The following is a 17,308-nucleotide window of genomic DNA, read 5'->3' as shown; positions in this document are numbered from 1 at the left end:
CATTCTTTGAAAGACATTGTTAAGAAAATTAAAAGACCAGCCATAGACTGGGAGAATATATTTGCTAAATACATATCAGATAAATATCCTACATCCAGACCATTAAGAACTCTTATAAAGCCAACATCCCATTAACAAAATGGGAAGAGACATGGCTGGTAAATAAGCACATGAAAATATGCTCAACATCATTAGGGAAATGCAAATTCAAGCCACAGTGAATGCCATTACACACCTACTAAAATGGCCATAATGAAAACTAAAAACTCACAATATCAAGGGTTAGCAAAGGTACGGAGCAATTGACACTCTCATATACTGCTGGTAGAATGCAAAATGGTACAGACACATTAGAAAACAATTTGACAGCATCCTAAAAAATTAAACCTATATTTACTGTATGAATTATCAATCCCACTCCTAGATATTTCCCCAATAGAAACGAAAACAGGAACGCCTGGGTGGCTCAGCGGTTGAATATTACTCTTAGAGACCCGGGATCGAGTTCCACATCAGGCTCCCTGCATGGAGCCTTTTTCTCTCTCTGCCTCTCTCTCTGTGTCTCTCATGAATAACTAAATAAAATCTTTAAAAAAAAAAAAAAGAAACGAAAACATTCACCCACAAAAAGACCTCTATGTAAATGTTTAAAGCAGCTTTATTTGTAATAGCTCCAAACTGGAAACAATCTAAATGTCCATCAACTGGACAAAGTGTGGCACATCAATAATGGAATACTACTCGGGAATAAAACTACTAACTACTGATTCATGTGAGGATAGGGATGAATTTCAAATGCATTGTACTAAGTGAAAGAAGGCAGACACTGAAATCTACACACGGTATGATTCCATTTTCAGGACATTTTAAAAAAGGCAAAACTATAGGATCAGAAAACAGATCAGTGGTTAACAGGGTCTGAGAGGTTGCTTATGAAGAAGCACAGAGATCTTTTTGGAGAGATGGAAATGTTCCTCCTATCTTGATTGTGGTGGTGATGGCTTGCTCAAAGTATGTCAAAGCTCACTGAATGGTATGCCTAAAAAGGATACCTTTTTTTTTTTTTTTGGTACGTAAATTATACCTCTTTATATATCTGACTTTAAAAAGCACCTTTTAGGGGCTTTCTATTATTCTTAAAATAAACCTGCTCTTTGGCATAGTTTACAAAACCCTGCACCATGTGCCTGGCCTACCTGTTCATCCTCATTACTGTCACTTTCCAATTTGCACATTCTATTTCAGCCATATTGGTCTCCTATTCCTCCAAGCTCAGAAAATTTCCACTGTTTCTCTTGTCTGAGATATTTCTGTCTAGATTTTTAAATTGTTGATTGCTTAACTTCATTAAAATCTGTACTTAAGAATCCTCTCTTCAGAAAAACCTTCTCTTAATTACTTTACCTAAAGCAGTGATTGTCACCTGGCTCTATCCCCATATCCTGCTTTGCCTTTCTTCATACTAATTATCACTACCTGACATTACAGTAGGTCTTTGTTTACTTTTTTTGGGGGGGTATCTTTAAAATATATAGTTACAAAGTGAAGAATCTTACCTGTTTATTTAAATATCCTTCTCCCAGTACCTATAACAGTGTCTTTTCCACAGTAGGTACTTAGTAAAAATTAATCAAACTGAGTAAATGTCAATACTGCCAATATTGGGGAGTCATTAAACAGAGGGAGACATGGAAAAATATTAAACAGAGGAGATGAGGCTTAGTTTTTTTTTTTTTTTTTTTTGAGGCTTAGTTTTTAGAAGGGGACTTTGCATGTCATGGAGGAGTTGGAAGGAGGCAGAACTAGGGTAGGGAGACCAGTTTACCAGCTTTAATATACATGAGAGAAAAGGAAGACCCAAAATCAAGATAATGGGGATATCAGTGTAGAGGAAGAGATAGAGTGAAGAAAATGTAGAAGGCAAAATCAAGGACTAAAGGATTAGTAGTAGGGCAGCCCCGGTGGCGCAGCGGTTTAGTGCTGCCTGCAGCCCGGGGCGTGATCCTGGAGACCCTGGATCAAGTCCCACGTCGGGCTCTCTGCATGGAGCCTGCTTCTCCCTCTGCCTGTGTCTCTGCCTCTCATTCTCTCTCTGTGTCTCTATGAATAAATAAATAAAATATTTAAAAAAATATTTAAAAAAAATAAAAAATAAAAAAATAAAGGATTAGTAGTAGTTAGGGAGCAGGAAGGAAGAATAACTTAGGCTCTGAGTTCTTTGCCTGACTGGTTGATAAGATAAAGGAGGCAGCAAGATGGTGAGTATAGTTCTGGACATGCTATCTTAGTAGAGCTATTCAGCCATCGTTTGAACCTACAGTGGCCCAGAAGAGAGGTTAAATTTCCAAGTATGGATTTGGTAGTTATCAGAATGCAGGAGGCAGTTAAAACCATAAGAGAGGAGAAATTGCCAAACAGAAGGTATATACTTCTTTAATAACTTATAATGTAGTTTTTGGTATGCATGTTTTTTCTCCATGGCAGACAGGTGATATGTATATATGTTTTTTAAAGTGCAAGGACTATATGACATTTTGTATCCTTTAAAATAAGTTCTTGTTGAATAATTATCTTTTTATATTAGGCCATGTGATCATAAATACAATTCCAGAACCTCTTGCTTGGGCCAGTATTTAATTAAAAAAAAAAAAAGCCATCTAAGAAAAGAGCCTTTTAACTCCAGAAATTAACACCTCAAAGTTGCAAACTCCTGGCAAAAATTACAGTGAGATTCATCCTAACAATGTTAGTAAGTTTGTGATAAATCCTTTACAACAAATGACACAGTTTGCAAATAATACTTTTCAACAAAGGCTTTTCTCCATTTCCATTTATAGAAGCAATTTATCATATAACCTTCAAAAGACTAAAATAGTCATAACAGTAGCTAATGTTTAATGAGTGCTTACTTGGTGCTATGCTCAATCCCAAGCACTCCACCAAGATGATCTCATTTTATCCTATCATGACCCTATGAGACATAGTATATTTTTATAATCCTCTTCTAACAGAGGAGGGCCTGGGGCTCTGAGGCTACAAAGCTTAACAAAAGTTGTGCTGCTGGTAAAGATATCGAGAAAGAATCTGACACCACATTTGTCTCTTGAAGGAACATATGTGATCAATTAGTTAGTATGGTTTTGTAAAACCTCTGATCCTGATGTGTTTGCTGCTTGGCTCTACATATTTTGTCTTGTTTATCTAACAAGATTATAACCTATATAAAGTCAGCTATAGTGATTTATGCATCTTATTTTAAAAAATACCTAACATCCTGTGGCCTCAAAATAAAAATGTACTGATTGAATTGAATATTATCCTTCAAACTAACAGATCCCACATCCCCATTTGTCCTCTTTGAGGGATTGGGTATATGTCGCTTTAATGAAGGGTGGAGGAAGAATGAAGGTGTTTCTCATTCCACATATTTTTCAAAGGAGTAGGCTCCTTTGTGACGATAAATATAACCTTACTTGAAGTTAAATATATCAACATTATTACTTCATCTGCCTGCTACTATGTGTATCACCTGTTGCTTATCTCCAAATACCTAGTTGAAAAGCATTCATTAGTCACTTGCTACACATAACTTGAATAATTTATATTCTACTTTTATTTCTCATTGAAGATTTCTTAAAAACTTGTGTCTGGCACATAAACTTCTCATTAGCACCTCCAACTTTGGGGAAAAAATATGATGTGTGCTGGTCTGATCTACTCTAAATATGTATTTTCTTACTCTGAATCTGTACCATGTGATTTTACTATAAGTGTAAAAGCCAAAAAGAAGCTAAACTGATTCAAAGTCTTTAGGGAAAAATTATGTATATATCAAATTTGTCATGACATTTACAAATTTAAAAAAAATTATGACATGAAATTTTACTTTTAAATGTATAGTTGATTTAATTTATAGGTAAGTACAATTAATGGAATAAAAGGATATTATAAAATGTAAATTCAACTGGCTAGTGATCAGTTATTGACTTAAATTCAAATTCACCATTTAGGTAGTTGTAGCATTACTATAGATATGCTATAGATAATGGTACAGATAGTATTAGTACCATTTTAGACATTACTAACTTTGAAATATGCAACCTTTAGTCAATAGTCAGCAAATATTTATTGAGCACCTACTATGTGTCAGGCATGTGTTCTGGGGTTACATTGGTAACCTAGTAGACGCAGTTCCTGTGTCTGTAACTAACCTACTAGAAAGACAAAAGCAAAAAACCAAGTCATTAAAATGACAAATTACTGCAAGTTGCAATAAATGTTAAACAAATGGGGGCTGGGATAGAGAATCACATTGGAGAATGGCTGGGCGTCAGAGTAAAAATGTTTTGATGCTGGCCTCTATAAGGAGGAAACATTTAATCTGAACATTGAAGAATGGGTAATATATAGGTGAAAGGTATATGTTATGTGTATGTGCGCAAATGCACGTGTACAATATTAGCAGGAAGCTGTGATACAAAGCTCTTGAGGCAGGAAATTCAGAGTAACTTCAGAAAGAAACTGGGTAGGGTTGGAAAAAGGTAGATGAATGAAGGGCAGTGGTGACAGGTGAGGTTGGCAACGTAAGCAGGAACAGGATTGTGTAGGGCTCTGTGAGTCATTGAAAAGGAGTTTGGATATTATTTTAAGTAGAATGGAAAGCCATTGAAAGGTGTTAAGCAGGGACATGACAAGATCTGATTTATTGTCTAAGAAGGACAGTCATTGTGGTGAGGAAAAGGTGAGGAAAACAGATCCACAGAGGAACAAGGATAGACACAGAGAGGCTGTGGGGAAGCCACTGTGGTTTTCAAGGTAGGACGTGGTGGTGGCTTGGATCAGGTTGGTAGAAGTGAAGGTAGAAAGACGTGGATAGGTTGCTGGTGTGAATGTGGAGATAGAGGGAGAGACAGGACTAAAGGCTGACTCAGTTTCTTGACTTGAGACAAATGTAAGTGAATGTGGGGGTGGAGCCATTTTGTGGTAGGATTGGATTGTTTTGAACATATGTTAGATTTGGAATGTTTGTAAGCCATCCAAATACAGATAACAAGCTTATTAGTGTGGAGTTCAAAGGAGGGGACAAAGTTAGAAATATAGTGTTGGGAATAATTAGGTTATAAACAGTGTTTAAAACTGTGAGTGTGAGCCACCTGGGTGGCTTGGTGGCTGAGCATCTGCCTTTGGCTCAGGTCATAATCCTGGGGTCCTGGAATCAAGTTCTACATCAGGCTCCCCACAGGGATCCTGCTTCTCCCTCTGCCTATGTCTCTACCTCTCTCTGTGTCTATGGTAAATAAATAAATATTTTTTAAAAAGCAACAAGAAAAAACCTCTGGGAGTGGATGAGATCACCTAGGAAAAATATTCAAACAGAAAAAGAAAAGCATTTAGAAGAAATTCCTGAGAAACACTGCCATTTAGAGACTGCTTATGAATCAAGGAACTTGCAAGGAACCTGAGGTGGCCAGAGAAGTGAGAAAGACCAGGAAACCCTCATAAAGGAACAATGTTAAGTAATTAAAATTTGGATAACAACAGTCTTTCTGTGCCTCTATTTCCTTATCTCTAAAAAATTATAAAATAAAAGGACTTTTTCTTAAATAAAAAAAATACAGAGTAGGTATTAGTTTTCTGTTGTTGCTATAACAAAGTACCATACACTTAATGGCTTACAGCAACAAAAATATGTCATCTTACATTTCTGGAGGTCAGAAGTCCGAAACAGGTCTTTTACCCTGGGTTAATATCAGTGTGTCAGCAGGCTTGTGTGGCTTCTGGAAGCTCTAGGGGACAGATAATTTGTTTCTTTGCTTTCTCCAGCTTCCAGAAATTGCCGACATTCCTTGACTTTTAACTCCCTTCCATCTTCAAAGCTAACAATGGAAGACTGAGACTTGACATCCCTCCAACCTTGCATCCGTGTCTTTCTGACTCTGCCTTCTCTTTGCCTTCCCCTACCTCTTCCACTTTTAAAGGTGCTTGTAATTATATGTGACTCACCTGGCTAACCCAGGATACTCTATCTCAATGTCAGTGGATTAGCAATATTAATTCTATATTCAGCTTAATTCCCCTTGGCTATATAATATACCATACTCACAGGTTCTTGAAATTGAAATATGGACACTTGAAGGGGGCTATTATTCCACTAATCACAGATAGTAGTAACATATACCTCACAGGATTGTAATGAGGATAAAATGAATCAATACACAAAATACTTTCATCTGGCATATGGTCAATATCCAATAAACATTGGGTATTATTATTACTGTATTTCATTTCTATCTCAATCACTAGCCAGTGAGTTTCTCAGACAAGTGTTCTCTTCTATTCATCTTTATAACACAGATCATAGATGTTTATGAAATATTTTTTGAATGAATGCACAACACAAAGAACATTCAAGAATGTTTAGGGAATAAACAAATGCAAACATGTATACCTCAGATAGAGCTACAGAAATGTCCTACTAACCTTGTTTCTTTTGCCTTCATCAGAACTTTGTGAGATAGACTGGCAACCCTCCAAACCAATTCTTTTGTATTTGAATTCTCGGACCAACCATTTACTCATATATGAAACCTCAAGTATTTTTGTAGTATATGTTGACTTATTTCTACCCCATCTACTTCCTCTCCCATCTTTGGTTCCTTTTGACACTTTTCCCCCTTTATTCATTCAACAAACATGACTTTAGAGTGTACTACGTGCCAGGAATAAGGCTAGGCACCCCCTAAAACAAAGCTGACTTAGACATAGCCTTCAAGAGGAACTAAATTCTCAGCATTTTACTAGTTAATGTCTCCTAAGTTTCTTCCCTACTTTCTCTTCCTCCAACTACCAGCTGATTCAGACCCTTGTCACTTATTTAAGTGTTTTGTCTTTTCCTTAAGTAGAAGCCCAGAGTCAGATTACCTAATTTTATATACTCTGTTTTTTTAAAAAATTTTTATTAAGTAATCTCTATGCCCAATGTGGGACTCAAACTCATGAACCTGAGATCAAGAACTGCATGCTCTACCAACTGAGCCAGATGGGTGCCCCTACATACTCTGGTTTTAACATTATGGGAGATGATTTGGGCAAAATTCTTAGCCTGCAAAAATGTTCACATTCTGGATCATACCTGGCCAAGCCCCAAGTCTCAATTACAAACTCCTTGACCCTAAACCTGCGAGCTACTTGACAGTAGGCTAGCAATTTCTTTTAATTATATAAAATTCCCATAGTATATGGAGGGACCTCATCTGCTCCTGGAAGGATAGTATTCCATTACCTTGTTCTTTTACTTTGACTTGGGTCTTACTAAGGCCCTGGAATGTAAATCTCTCAAGTGCCTTAGATAATACAAATATCTGTTTTAAGATTTATGGCAAAAATAAAATTATTTCAGGGCTGTAGTTAGCTGGCAATGGTTTGCCTCAGAAAAACCACAAACTGCAAATGTAAGTGTTGTGTTGGTATCATTTGTAGAAGTAGGGCAGAAAAATTCTTGCGGCTTCAGAAGAAGGGAGATACTTGCAAACCCCCTTTGAACTCTGCACTGGTCTATTTTAAAACAGAAGAATGGTCATGTCATTCTCTGGCTCAAAAATTTCAAATAGCTCATTTTTGCCAACAAGATTAATCTAGACTTTTTGGCCTTGCCTGTAAGATCTGCCACAAACCAGCCTCAACTTACCTTTCTGGCGTTATGACTACCTCCCCTCTGCCAGAGCCACACTGTTTTCATTATTCTTTAAACAAATACACACATGCTATAGTCTTGCTGAGGCAGTGCTAAAATGTAATTTTAAAGGGGGAAATAGAAATGTCCCACTTCTTTTTAATTAGTTGATTAATTAGTTTGAGAGGTGGAGGGAGAGAAGAGAAGTGGAGGGAGAGAATCTTAAGCTGGCTCTATGCTCAGGGTAGAGCCCGATGTGGGGCTCTATCTTGATATTGAGATCTTGACCTGAGCTGAAATCAAGAGTCAGATGCTTAACCGACTGAGCCATCCAGGCATCCCAGTAATGTCTCACTTCTAATCTCAGAGTAGGTGATAATATTAATAATAGTTACTATATAACAAGCATTGTACAAAAAGCACTGTATAGACATTAACTCATTTTAATCTTTACAACCTAATCCTTATCACATTTTACCAAAAAAGGAAACTCAGGTGTTAAAAGAAAATTGCCCAAGGTCACATTTAGAAAATGCTGTAGCCAAGATTTCAACTGATGATGTAGCTTCATAACCATGTCAATCTTCTGGAGAGACTTGTTCCCTGCGGAGGGATTGTTCTGATGACAGCTGAACCTAGTCTAGGAACTTTTATTGCCTCTGCTGTCTTCTGCTGACTTTATAAAACTTTGCTGTTTAAAATTGAGCCTTCCAAATGAGCCTTAAAGCCTGTGTGCTCCACAGAACCAAAGTGTGCTTTATAATTGGACTCTTTTCTTTCTTTTTTCTAAAAAGGACCAAACAAAGCTAGAGGTTTCCCTGTATCATCTCCCTTCCTGAGAACCTTTATTGAATTACAAATTCATAAGTGAAATGTTTATGTGAGTTATATAATTTAAGCTTTCCATGAGAATGCCCTGAGATAATGGATAACAGCTGTGAGTAGCTTTAATACCAACTTGATCGTACCTGGAGCGCCTTCATAGCCGGAGAGGCTGGCCTGCAGTGGTTCTCAGTCTTGGCTGCACATTAGAATCACAAGACAAGCAGAGCTTTTGAGAAACACTCGGTGGCCGGGCTCCTCCCCAGACCAGTTCAATTGTAGTCTGGTGTTCGTGAAGTGCAGGGTGGGTGGGTAGGTGGGTGGAGTTAGCAGGCACTGGTAGTTTTCGAAGGCACCTCAGGTGATACTGATGTGCAGCTAGAGCCAGGGCTACAGGAAAAAAAAAAGGTGTTTATGTAGTTGTAGTGATCCAAAAGCCCTAATGGCAATCCCAACCCCTAATTAACTTAAATTCAAACAGTATGTGTCCTTCTTAACTGTCCAAAATGTGTATTTTAAAAATATGACCAATGGCAGTTCTCTGAAGACATACATGAATTAAGGAAATACAAAACATTTTGGGGATGGGATGTCCCTTGGAGTTCCTCAATGTGTATTTGAATGTGGTTTGAGCACGTGCATCATCTGCCTCTTGGGAGCTGGTCAGAATGCAGAATGTCACGCTCTCCCCTAGGGCAGGCTCTACACACTCAGGCAAGAGCCACACATTAAAGTGTGAGAAGCACTGTGTTGGAAATCCTGTCAGCCACTACATTTCTCAAATAGGGATAAAGGAAACAGGATAGCTACCAGCTGACGGAACTCCCACTCAGAGCCTAAACTCCCACACTGGAAGCCAGGAGACCATGTCTACTGAGTCCTGGGCGTGTGACTTTTCCACTACATTATGCTGATATGCCATGAAAATAAACTATTGTGGGTCTCTTTCCCTGAGCAGATCCAGATTATTATCTTTCCTCTGCATCAAGGATGTTTCCAGGCTGTGGGATGGAAAATGGAGCTTTTAATGATCACCTCATGTTTGAAAAAGGGGGAAAGACTCTTAAGATAAAATACATACAAGTAGAATTGATCTGTAAAGTCTAATTTTCCTTGGCCTCAGAGAAAAAAAACTATAGTAAAATTACTGAAAAGTCATTTTTTTTTTTTTTAATTTTTATTTATTTATGATGGTCACAGAGAGAGAGAGAGGCAGAGACACAGGCAGAGGGAGAAGCAGGCTCCATGCACCGGGAGCCTGATGTGGGATTCGATCCCGGGTCTCCAGGATCGTGCCCTGGGCCAAAGGCAGGCGCCAAACCACTGCGCCACCCAGGGATCCCTGAAAAGTCATTTTTAAAGAAATACAAGAATGCTTTGAGTATGAAGCTATAAAATAGAATTATTTTCTTGAACTGTAGTTGGATAAAAGGGGCACCGGGGTGGCTCAGTCGGTTACGTGTCTGACTCCTGACATTGGCTCAGGTCATGATCTCAGGGTCCTGGGATTGAGCTCTGTGTCATCAAGCTCCATACTCAGTAGGGTGTCTGCTTCTCTCCCTCTCTCTCTGCCCCTCCCCTCTCCCTTTTTTTCTCTCTCTCTCCCCTTCTCTCTTAGTTAAATAAATAAATCTTTTAAAAAATCTTAAGTAAAAAGGTTGGGTTTTATTCCAATAAAAGTTTCCATTTCAGCTCTGCTTAAAATCATTTGTTGGTATAAATTTTTGCCAGGCTACAAATCTTAGATGTGTGTAGATGTAATTGTTTATGACCCTCTATAACTGAAATTATTTCACTCTGTGGCACCCTATTCTGCCAATGGTAGAAGACTTAATATTATCAAATTGGGGTCACTTGAACAAATCACCTCCTTGTAGTAAATGTGGAGGCAGGGATCCCTGGGTGGCGCAGCGGTTTGGCGCCTGCCTTTGGCCCGAGGCGCGATCCTGGAGACCCGGGATCGAATCCCACATCGGGCTCCCGGTGCATGGAGCCTGCTTCTCCCTCTGCCTGTGTCTCTGCCTCTCTCTCTCTCTCTCTGTGAGACTATCATAAATAAATAAAAATTAAAAAAAATAAATGTGGAGGCAAAAATCAGCATTACTTTCCTACGAAGGCTGAGGGTAAGGGCACTTCTGTAACATTTGGTATTAAGGCAGGTATAGGCACTACATGCCATCCCTATATAGCTGGGTGGTATCACATGGTCTAGTCTCATCAACATTTCTGGCATCAGCTTTGCCTGCTGCCCTCAGAGACAGGTGACCTGCTTTCACTTCATCCAGTTGTCGGTTTCTGCTCTAGGCTCCCAAAACTTGCCTGCAGGCTTGCCTCTTCTGCCCACCCCTCTCCTGCCTGGGCCCAGAGAGGAGGAATGCAAAGTGCTAGGATTTTTCAGAGACCCATGGCCCCTGAACCCTAGTTTCAGAGTCTAGGAATCTCTCTTGCCTTCCTGTTTGTTGAATGCCTCCCTTTCTGGTGGGAATTGTTCTTACATACTTACACATTTCTTCTGCTCTACCATTCACGGTATAAACTCCATGCTCCAATTTGGCCAGTTTGTGCTCTTGATATTTTTAAATTTTAATTCCAGTATAGTTAATATACAATGTTGTATTGGTTTCAGGTATACAATACAGTGATTCAACACTTCCACACATTACCCAGTGCTCATCACGACTGGCTCTTGATATATATATATATATATATATATATATATATATATATATGCTCTTGAATATATATATTCCCTTTTAAATATATATTTATAAATAAATAAATAAATAAATAAATAAATAAATAAATAAATAAATAAAACTCCTTTTTACCTCAATGCCAGAAATGTATAGCTGGATAAGGGTCTCCCCAGGTGCTCAAAAACCAGGTGGAGAAAACAGCCTTCTTTTTCCAGGCTGTGTCACCCATACCCTAAGAACAGCCTACAAAGAAACTCCTCAGTACTATTTGGGTGGTGGAGAGAAAAGCAATGGGGAAAACCTGGACAACACAGTTTTTGTTTTTGTTTTATTTTTTAAAAGTTATTTATTTGACAGAGGGAAAGGGAGAGAGAATTTCAAGCAGACTCCAAGTTGAGCTCAGAGCTTGACATGGGGCTTGATCCCACAACCCTGAGATCATGACCTAAGCCAAAGCCAAGAGTTGACAATGAACTGACTTCACCACCAGGGGCCCCTGGACAATACATATATATATTTTAAGATTTTATTTATTTATTCATGAGAAACACACGAGAGAGAGAGAGAGAGAGAGAGAGAGAGGCAGAGACACAGGCAGAGGGAGAAGTAGGCTCCATGCAGGGAGCCTGACGCGGGACTCCATCCCGGGACCCCAGGATTGTGCCCTGGGCTGAAGGTGGCGCTAAACCGCTGAGCCACCCGGGCTGCCCTGAACAATATATTTTTAAAATGAACCACAACCCTGCCCAAATCCCTCAGATTAAACCATATTTTAAGTCTAGTATGGTAAAGGTCTTTCAATTTTTCAGGCTTCTATTTATGAGAGGCAGAGAATTATATAAACATTATTTGAGGGGATCCCTGGGTGGCTCAGCGATTTGGCGCCTGCCTTTGGCCCAGGGCGATCCTGGAGTCCCGGAAACGAGTCCCGCGTCGGGCTCCCGGCGTGGAGCCTGCTTCTCCCTCTGCCTGTGTCTCTCCGCCCCCCCTCATGAATAAATAAATAAAATCTTAAAAAAGAAACACATTATTTGAGTACCCTGTGCAAGACACTTCATAAGTCCAATGTGAAAGATATATACACTCCGTGCCCTCAGGTGTGTATTAGTTATCCATTGTTGCTGTAACAAGTTACAACACTCATTGGCTTAAAACAGTACAAATGTATTAAGAGTCCTAGAGGTCAGAAGCCCAAACCCAGTCTCACTGGGCTAAATCCTGTGTTCCTTTTGGAGGCTCTAGGGGAGAATTCGTTTTCTTGCCTTCTCTAGGTTCATAAGGCTGCCTATATTCCTTGGCTTATAGCCCCTTTTCCAAATTGAAAGGCAGCAAGTAGCACCTCCCTTCTCTGACCTCTGCCTCCTACTGATGTCTTTTCTCTCTGACTCTGAGCCCCCTTGCCTCCCTATTAATAGGACACTTGTGTTAGGTTGGGCTCACTCAGATAATCCAGGATAAACTGATCTTTATTTTTATCACATCTGAAAGTCTCTTTTAGTATATAAGGTAGCATATTCATAGGTTCAGGGATTACGATGTGGACACCTGGGTGCCTGGGTGGCTCAGTTGGTAGGGCATCTGCCTTTGGCTCAGGTTGTGATCCTGGGATCCTGGGATTGAGTCCTGTGATGGGCTCCCTCTTAGCGAGGAGTCTGCTTCTCCCTCTCCTGCTGCCCCTCCCCCTGCTTGTGCTCACATCCTCTCTCTCTGCAAAATAAATAAAATCTTAAACAAAAAGGATGTGGACACCTTTGGTTGGGGGGTACTATTCACCACAGGCCTCCAAGAGGAGAGGCACATGATAAAATATAATAGTTGGAAAATTTTCTGAGATACAAATCTATGTTTTTCTTCCTGTATTTTATTTTTTAAAAAGATTTATTTATTTATTTATTCGAGAGAGAGTGAGAGAGAGCATGAGAGCACAGGTGAGAGGGGCAAAGGGAGAGGGAGAGAGAGTCTTAAGAGGACTCTGTGCTGAGCACCAATGGGGCTCAATCTTATGACCCTAAGATCATGACCCCGAGATCATGACCTATGCCAAAACCAGGAGTCAGACACTCAACGAACTTTGCCACCCAGGTGCCCTTGTTTCATATTCTTTATCTTCTCCCATTCAAGCAGGAAGCCAGGGTATGACTTGCCTCAGAAGGGCAGAAAGCAGAAGTTGTTGGCAGTACACTTCCCTTTCTGACTTTTGATTTTGTGAAGGCTAAGTGCACTGAGGAAATTAATCTGGGTGTTTCAGGGAAAGCTGAACAGGAAGCATGGAGACAGGGACAGGCTCCATTTTGTCTTCAGGGTGAGTGGGTGGGTTTAGGAGTCAGGTGTGAAGCTCTTGACCCCTGGAAGTGGTGAGAGCTCAGAGAAAGAACTGCATGGCTCTTGGCTTTGTCAGGATTCCTATGCTCAGGCATAGCCCAGAATTAGCATAGTTGCAGTAACCAAGAGTCTGTGGTGGGTTTCTGATGACTGAGGTTCAGAGGAACCTATAGGGAGGTCCTGCAAGCAGGACCAAGAATGAACAAAATCAGAATACCCCCCAGCCTGTCAGAATGGGGGCTTGGAATAAAAAATAAACGGGTTTGAGGAGAATAAGGAAATCCATTATTTCTTGCTCAACTGTCTAAACCATAAATAAAAAACGGAATAAGATCACTACCCTAAAAGGAATATAAAGAAGACAGATGTTTCTTCATTCCTCCCACCTCTCTTTAAGTACAAATCTTCCTCAACCTACAACAGGCTTATGTCCTGATAAACAATTGTAAATTGAAAATACCAAAAGTTGAAATATCTTAAGTCAGAAATTAGGCATTTAATACACCTAGACTACTGGACATGATAGCTTGGCCTGGCCTATGTTAAGTGCGCCCAGAACACCAACATAAGCCTACAGGTGGGCAAACTCATCTAACACAAAGCCTACTTTATAATAAAGTGTTCAAAAACTCATGTAACTTACTGAATACTGCACTAAAAGTGAAACACAGAATGGTTATATGGACACAGGATGCTTGTCTGTGTATCTGTTGTTTATCCCATTGACTACCTGGCTGCGTGGAAGCTGCAGCTCCTTGCTGCTGCCCAGCATCACGAGCGAGTGTTGTACTGCATACCACTAGTCTGAGAAAAGATTCAAATTCAAAATTCAAAGTAAGTTTTCTACTGAATGCATGTTGCTTTTGCACCATCGTGAAGTCAACCATCGTAAGGCAGGGACTGTAGAGTGTAAGACGCAGTCAAATAACAGGGCTTCACACTACAGTGCTAGAAGAGTTCCTGGGAGGGAAGTACAGGGCAGGGAGGGGCACCTGATTCTAACTTAGAGGGTCAGGAAAGACTATCTGGAAGAATTGACATCTAAGCTGATTAGGGGATCTCAAGTCTTGGTGATTGGAAAAATAGTGACAAGAAAAGGGAAGGAGAGGAAGAGCCTCCATAGAAGAATGCCTGGCCAGGAGTTGAAGTTCAGCTAGTGCTCTGGCCAGGTGAGCCATACCTCTATTCCCCTGAAGCGAGGGGCAGTCATTTCTCTTGTTTTTCTCCCTTTCTCTCCCCCTCCAATCGCCACCTCTGGAGAGTTCCTTATTAAGATTCTCATCAGGCTCTGCGAAAGCTTCTGACAGCCCAGGCTGAGATGTGCCCCAGGCTAGGGAGCGTCTGTGTCTGGTGCTCAGAGGAGAAGTTGCACCTGCGGTCCAGGTTTTGATTCACATATGTAGGGGTGTGAGTTGGAGCTGTAAGAATCAGTAACCTGAATAAGGGAGAGAAAGTAGAGATGGAAGAGAGCAAAGTGGTGAGGAAAACCTTAGATTTGACTGTAGTTAGTGGCATTCAAATACCTCCCCTCAATATTTTTTTTAATCAAGAGTTGGTTTAGTTTTCCAGGCCAGTTCTCATAACATGACTTAATATGGCCAAACTATAATATCCACAGCACCAGAGAAACAAATCCCTCCTTATTATGTTGTTTCTATTTGTTCCAGGTTCCAACTGGGGATTTCAAGAACTCATTTTTCTCACAATCCCAAAAATAAAAGTGCCCCCTCCCTGTCTGTCACCCCCAACCCTACTTACACGGGCCTGGCTTTTTCATGGATCCCAGTGACAGTGGCTGGAGTTGGGCACTGGGGCTTCTTGGTGGGGGTGGGGCAGCAAGGGAAGAAGGGTGGCGGGGACAGCGAGGCAAAGGCCCACGGCTGCCAAGGCTGCGTTCTCAAAGAAGGACTGGCTCTCTATGGTCTGGCAGAGCTCTTCTGCTTTTTCTACAAGGACTACATGAAATAATCCATATATTAATGATTTCTTCACTTCTGACTGTGTCTCTATTCACCTGCCCTGGTAGATAAAAAATACAACATCAGGACCTCTTGGGTTTCTTGTCCCCTCCCCTCTCTTCTTTAATCCAGCACCTATGGCTGTGGATCTCAAGAAGAGGGCACTGGAGGTGGGAAGGAGCATGTGATCCTGGTCTACATTGGCACCTGTGAAGAGAAATGTCCATAGCTCCTGCTACCTGGTCCATACTTGGAGCACAGGAATTGTTCTTCAAGGCCACCTCTTCTTCAATCAGTTCACACCCGTGAGGCCTGTAGGTCAGGTTTAACCCACAGAGACTACAGTGGCCTGAATGTTTATGTCTCCCCAAAATTCATATGTCGAAGCCCTAGCCCTCAAGGTGATGGTATTTGGAGGTGGAGCTTTGGGAGGCACTTGGGTCATGAGTGTGGAGCGCTAGTGATGGGATTAGTACCCTTAGAAAAGAGACTCCAGAGAGCTCTCTCACTTATTCCACCATGTGAAGACAAAGTGAGAAGACTGAAAAAGCAGGTCTTCACCAGACACTGAATCTTCTGGCACCTTGCTCTTGGACTTCCCAGCCTCTAGACCTGTGAGAAATACAATTGTGTTAATTATAAGTTACCCAGTCTATGGCATTCCTGCTATAACAGACCTCATAGACTGAGACAGGAACATTTAATTTGACCCATGGAATTGATCCAGTTAAAAGTTAAGAGTTTGTAACTTAAACTTTGGATTTGAAAAATTGGAAGGTCTGGCAATGCTGGACCCCCACTCTTATTAGACAGCAGTTGACAGACTTTGAGTAACAGCTGCCTTGCAACATGGGCCATTTCACTCAAGGACACCTGAAGGTATCTTAGTTGTAATGTAACTCCTGGTTTAGAAACGACATTTATTTCCTGGAATCTTACCTGTTCCCACCCCTGTCCCTTCCTCTACTCACCAGCTACTGAGAACAATGTGTGGATTATTTCTGCTCTAGTAACTCAAAAGATCTCCTCCCTCTGACCGCCTCTCACACTTTCTTTCATCACCTCAATCAAGTAGTGGCTCTTCCTAGTCTGAAGGACACTCTGCCTTCCCCTTGCTGCTGAATAAAACATTGTGTTTATGCACATAATAAATTCCCTTCCCCTAAGGGCTTGTGCTTTTGGAACACAAAGGCCAGAAAGGCTGGAAAGGCTATTTTTATGTTCTGTTACATTCCTTGAGAAAATGGACAGAAACCGCTCAAATAAAGGGAAGGAATAAGAGGAGGGAAACTCCACTGTAAATTAATGTATAAAAATATTATAAAGCCATGATTACTTATTTAACAAAATAAGACATACTGACTGTTAAAGCTCAAGCATCACTGAGTACATGAATGTTCCCAGATATCCCACCACCCAGAAGTGATTGCCATTCACCTGTTATTTCATAAGTGCTATTTATGATTTTTTTCAGAAATAGGATCATAGTACTATATTATTCTGTACCTTGACTTTTTCCACTTAACAATATATTGTGAACATGTTTCCATCTCAACCCAAATTGATTTATCTCATTGATTAAATTGGCAGCAAGGATCCCTTTGTATGATCGAACCATTGTTTATTTCTCAAATCCCCTTTTGGTTGTTTAAAGTGTTTATTATAATAGAAGCAATGAATAGTCTTCTCCATACATCTTTGCACAACTTGTAGAAGTATGTCCTAGAAGAGGATCCACTGGGTCGAGGAGCATGTGCGATCCACTGGGTCGAGGAGCATGTACCAAATTTTTGGTAGATATTGACAGTATATCTCCCAAATTTTACAGTGTCTGTAGC

At 40.4% G+C, this 17,308-nt stretch overlaps 1 long non-coding RNA gene across 1 annotated transcript; it reads right to left on the bottom strand.

Annotated features, from left to right (window-relative positions):
- Positions 1 to 2,057: 2,057 nt before the first annotated feature.
- Positions 2,058 to 16,203, bottom strand: LOC111097218. Its single transcript, XR_005362864.1, has 5 exons — positions 15,947 to 16,203; positions 15,271 to 15,467; positions 14,693 to 14,947; positions 8,641 to 8,884; positions 2,058 to 2,100 (listed from the first exon to the last, which is right to left on the bottom strand). It is a non-coding gene; the product is annotated as an uncharacterized LOC111097218 (long non-coding RNA).
- Between the last annotated feature and the right edge of the window lie 1,105 nt (positions 16,204 to 17,308).

This window comes from Canis lupus, chromosome 8 (assembly GCF_011100685.1).
Source record: "Canis lupus familiaris isolate Mischka breed German Shepherd chromosome 8, alternate assembly UU_Cfam_GSD_1.0, whole genome shotgun sequence".
NCBI classification, from domain to species: domain Eukaryota; kingdom Metazoa; phylum Chordata; class Mammalia; order Carnivora; family Canidae; genus Canis; species Canis lupus.
Note: the sequence above shows the minus strand (reverse complement) of the source record. Positions and strands in the feature narration are given on the sequence as shown.